The sequence below is a fragment of the Prosopis cineraria genome, unplaced genomic scaffold (genome assembly GCF_029017545.1).
Source record: "Prosopis cineraria cultivar Desert tree isolate PC_DT_omini unplaced genomic scaffold, ASM2901754v1 PC23, whole genome shotgun sequence".
In the NCBI taxonomy this organism is placed as follows: domain Eukaryota; kingdom Viridiplantae; phylum Streptophyta; class Magnoliopsida; order Fabales; family Fabaceae; genus Prosopis; species Prosopis cineraria.
Window position 1 is genome coordinate 73316 of NW_026555354.1, and position 6000 is coordinate 79315.

Sequence of the window (6000 nt, forward strand, 5' to 3'; positions counted from 1 at the left end):
AAAGTATAGATCTAATCTTAGCCATGCCATCCCATTTTATACAAAACATAATACATAGATGAGATTGCTCCAAGCATGCTAACCATGAGATTTCTTCCTACCCAGGGCTCCGTAGAAAGATTAATTCTCAAATATCTTTATTGTGAAAACCTGTAATATTTTTAAAACCTTTTATTATTTACATACAAATGGTGAAACGGTTGCGTTTTTGAGATTGTAATTGATATTATATATAAACATTCGATTGATTTTATACCATATCTCTTCATATTTAATTGCTGGATTAAATAGAAATTTTATTATAAAATTCACCAATTTAATCCAGAAATTAAATATAAAAAGTTAAGGAATAAAATGAATAGTAGATTACATATATATTTTTAAGGAAGATTGGAGTTATTGTGCCCCTTTCCCAATGCTAAATATACTCAAGTTGACTTGATTTAAAGGGTTAGTATAGAAAAATAAGAGGAAATTCCTTTTCTAGGGCAAAGTCAATGATATGGAAAATGTCTAGGAAATTTCATCAAATATAGAACTCAATATATTTTGATATAAAGAAAAATGACAAAATAGTGTATCTATATACGCATCGTCGATTAAAAATCTAATTATTTTAGTGAAATAATAAACCAATTAAGTTAACTCTGTCAAATTGTTGCCAACTAAACACACAATGCCATTTCCTATTCTTATCTCCAAGAAATTTCTTTATTCCAAACAAGAAATTAAAACATACATAAATTGTAATTCTTTACGTCTTAATTTTCATTTGACAGGGTCAAGAAAGAAAGCATCAGTCTTGTTGGCAAAAAAAAGAAAAGATAAGTAAAGTAAAGCAAAGAAAGCACTTGTTTCATGTCACCTCTGCGAATAATTTATTGATGGATTTGTTGTCATATAATGTGTCTCTAATGATGGCCATGTCACATGTTCGTATGAAGGAGGTTGGCAAGACATGTCCTCTCTGCAATGATGTGATGACAAATCACTATGACAGCTTATTGCATTTACTTGCTCCACATACATGGATCTTTAGAATTACCTAATTGCCCCCGGGTATGTTTTTCTTTTGTGGGAAAATATATAGTTTCATTAGCAAAAGCCAAAAATTATAGAGTTGATAAAAAATAAATATACGAATGCCCATTCATAAATCCATTGTCTCTTCCACTATATCAATAATTTGTGAAAAGACGTGGCAACAACTAGATACACAAAATTTCAACAATAATGGTTACTCCCTCCGTTAATTGAAAATGAGATAGTGGCTTCATCAAAGAGATCTTAAAATCATAAAAGAATAGATCTAATCTTAGCCATGCCATCCCGTTTTATATGAACAATAATATACCAATGAGATTGCTCGAAGCATGCTAACCATGAGAAATCTTCGCACCCAAGGCTCCCTAGAAAGATTAATTCTCAAATATCTTTATTGTGAAAACCTGTAATATTTTTAAAACCTTTTATTATTTACATATAAATGGAGAAACGGTTTTGATTTTGAGATTGTAATTGATATTATATATATACATTCGATTGATTTTATACCATATCTTTCATATTTAATTCCTGGATTAAATAGGAAATTTTCTTATAAAATTCACCTATTTAATCCTGCAATTAAATATAAAAAGATAAGGTATAAAATGAATAATAAATTAAAAATATATTTTTAAGTGAGATTGGAGTTATTGTGCCCCTTTCCCAATGCAAAAGATACTCAAGTTGGCTTGATTTGAAGTGTTAGTATAGAAAAATAAGAGGAAATTCCTTTTCTAGGTCTACGTCAATGATATGGAAAATGTCTAGGAAATTTCATCAATTATAGAACTGAATATATTTTGATATAAAGAAAAATGACAAAATAGTATATCTATATACGCATCGTCGATTAAAAATCTAATTATTTTTGTGAAATAATAAACTAATTACACTAAGGTTATCAAATTGTTGCCAACCAAACACAATGCCATTTCTTATTCTTATCTCAAAGAAATTTCTTTATTCCAAACAAGAAATTAAAACATACATAAATTGTAATTCTTTACGTCTGAGTTTTCTTTTGACAGGGTCAAGAAAGAAAGCATCAGTCTTGTTGGCGAAAAAGTAAAGAAAAGAAAAGTAAAGTAAAGTAAAGAAAGAAAGCACTTGTTTCCTTTCACCTCTGCGAATAATTTATTAATTGATGGATTTGTTGTCATATAATGTGTCTCTAATGAAGGCCGTGTCCCATGTTCGTATGAAGGACGTTGGCAAGAGATGTCCTCTCTGCAAAGATGTGATGACAAATCACGATGACAGCTTGTTGCATTTACGTGCTCCACTTACATGGATCTTTAGAATTACCTAATTGCCCCGGGTATGTTTTTCTTTTGTGGGAAACTATATAGTTTCATTAGCAAGAGCCAAAATTATAGAGACGATAACAAATAAATATGCAAATGCCCATTCCGAAACACAAGTTCTTAAAACTATACTACCCTTATCTTATTTATGTCTTTTTCAGAAATAAAATGTGATTTTGATTATAAGGGAAGGAAAAAAAAAGATGAAATAATCGTCTGAATTTACACTTTAACCTGAAAAATCATATGATGACTCGTTATCTTCCTCTAATTGTTAACATTATGCTACTCTATTTACGTCATGGATCTATAAGCGGACTATGAGGATATGATATGAGGGAAATTGGCAAGATTCTTTTCTAAACAAAGACGGGGAAATTTTTTTCTTTTTCAAAACAAACAATCTCCTTGATTGTGCCATTTTTTCATAGAATAAGTATTTGAGTTTTCACTAGATTATGAATAGAAAACAAATGGACTGAATATTCATGACTTATTTTTCTTTCACTATTCATGACTTATTTTTCTTTCCAAACTTATATGAATATGCATGAGGGGAGAAAAAATGACAAGCCCTTATATGAATTTTTTAATAAAGATTTTTCCTCGAATTATCAAATTGCATAAAATGACAGAATTTTTTTTTAATAAAGATATTCATAAATTATTTTATCATCATCATCATCATCATCAAAATAAATGCATTTTTTTTTTGTGAATACAAGGCCACAGATAAACTGTGCAAAAATAAATGCATATTTTGATTACTAATGAGAGACAGCAATTGTAGTAAAAGAATTGAAGAGTGACATGTGGCTTGATGGTTTGTGGTTATAACATAAAATTTTAGGAAAATAACATGTTGGCTCTCATCATTTATATCTTGAACAAATTATTTTTAAATCTAGATCATTTAACCTCTAATAGAATCTTAGACAATTTCAATTTCCGTAATTAATTGGAAATTGACCAACTTAAGAAGTTTTTTATTTATTTTAAAGTTATTATTTTATTGGTCATCACTCTGTTGAAATAATTGTTAATTATTATATTATAATATTAAACAATGTTAATTATGGAAACATATCAATGAATTTCTTTCTTTTATTATTATATTTGATAACAGTTATAAATTATTATAACATTTATTTCAATACTAGTGATGACAATTGACTTATTTTCACAATGCATGTGACTTATTTTTCTCTTCGGCTTCAATAATGACATAGTCCATATAACATAATCTCAACTGTTTTAATTATTATAAATCAAATGGTCATGTAGACGTCAACAAATTAAGGTGATCTAGCTAATAAAGAGTTAGTCCATTTTCTATGAGAATATAAATTCAAATACAGTAGCATTCGAAAGTATCAGAATTTTGTAAGTAAGCTGTAAAAAATTGTAACTATCATTTGTAAATATTCTTTTGAACCCTAAAACATGTTCTAAACTAGATGAACTCTTATAATCTAATTTACTTAATTTTTTTAAAAAAGATATTGTAGATGCTTCAGTAATGATTTTTAATTTATTTTTTATTAATTTATATGTGGACTAATATTTATTTTTTTCTTATAATAAAATACAATCATAAATGAAAATACTTAAAAATATAATATGGACATAGCGAAGACTCTATTATTAATTATCATGCTGCATTCTCTTCACGTCATGGATATAATAAGTTGACTTTGACTTGGAAATAAAAAAAGTATAAATAAAATGATATCAAATTCTTTTTTTCTTTTCGCCCCATCAATAATTCGTGAGTGTTGTTCATATGAAAAAGAAAGACATGGCAATTTTTTCTTTTCCAAATAAAGAATATACTTCACTGTGTCATTTTTTTTTGTAGCATAAAATTTGAGTCTACACTTGATTAATAATAAAAACATGGACAAAAGTTAAAAGATGATATGTCGCCATCCATGACTTATTTTTCTCTCCGTGAAACCATGACTACGTAATGAGAAGACAAGACGACATTATATAAGTTTTTTTTTTCAAAAAAAATCATATAAGGCATTTTTAAGAGATATCATATTGAAGAATATAAGATATTTTGGTATTTGTAAAAGTAATTAACAATATTTTTTAAAAAATGTTCCTAATGAATATTTGAATTAATGAGACTTTTATATTTATTAGTTATCAAATTATCCTGTCTTTTATCGTAGCATAAATATTGAGTTGACACTTGACTAATAAAAACATGAACTAGAGTGAAAGATGAATTGTCCCCTTCCATGACATATTTATCCTCCATGACTACAATAATAAGTGAAGAAATTACAAGACATACTTTATTAATTTTTTCCCTCATTTAAAGGTTTTAGTTATATTAAATAAATTAGTTAAATTTTGAATTAAATGAGATAAAATAGAAAATGTTGTGAAATTTTTTTGAAATTCTAAAAAACTATAATATTCTCCAGAAATTTTATCAAAGAACTGCTATCATAATAAACAGAATAAGTATTACTTAGTATCATTCTATATGATTGTATGGTAACAAAAATTACACTATTGAGGTCATATAATTGAGGAAATTCCCTTGACATTTTACATGATGAGACTAAGGAAAAACAATCTCATCTCATCTTTTCTACTCACATTCATATGTTTTCAAGTTAAGTCAATTCATATATCTCATGACATGGGAGGAAGGGGCACAATATATAATATAGAGTCTTTCTAAAAAATAAAATAGTCCTTGTCATTTTTAAATAATATTTATGATTGTATTTTATTACTGTGATAAAATTAACATCAATTATTTCACAGAAAAGTTAACCAAAATAAAAAATTAAATAATTATGTGATTTGAGAAAAATGTTTTTAGGTAACAAATCATTTATAGTAATGAAAACAACTTAATAAAAAGATAATAAAGATAATTTGGGGGGAAGGTTGAACTGCCACCACAATCGATGGTGGCATTGGTGGCTTGGGTGATGATGATGGAGAGAAGGCTATGAGAGGAATTTTGATTTTTGGGACCAGCTAATTTGGTCCACCGGGATTTTCACAAGCATTTTAATAAGGCAGATTCAAAGTGATTTAATAAGGAGGATTTGTGAAGTGATCTAAAAAAGATATTAAACCAAGAAATCAGCAGGACTTTAATGGGAAAGAAATTAGCTAGAGAAAACATGTGACATTATGGAAAAGTTTAGAGAAATTCTTGTATGAACTCGATATACCATATCATTTATCTATGGTTTGTCCAATAAAAATATGCTATATCATATGGCTATAAATATAAATTTATTCTATCATTGATGATGATAGAGAGAGAAAAGAAAAAAAAAGAAAATCTAAAATTAAAGTTATTAAAAATAATCACACATAAGATTTTATTTGATTAAATTGGTGACAACATGGCATGTTTTTATTAGATAGAATGTGGAATGATGTGGTGATGTGGTGGGTCCTTGCAAGAATTTTTCAAAAAGGTGTGGAAGGGAGTGATTATGGAAAGAGGGCTTCTAAACAACAAATGTTTGGGAGGGAGTTGATTAAAGGAAGGAATGAATAGAAAATAAAATTATTAAAAAAAAGGAAGAATGAATGGGCCCTAGTGACATCAAAATGCAAGATGATCTAAGTATAAGGCCAAGGGGGAAAGAAAATCTTTATTTTAGAC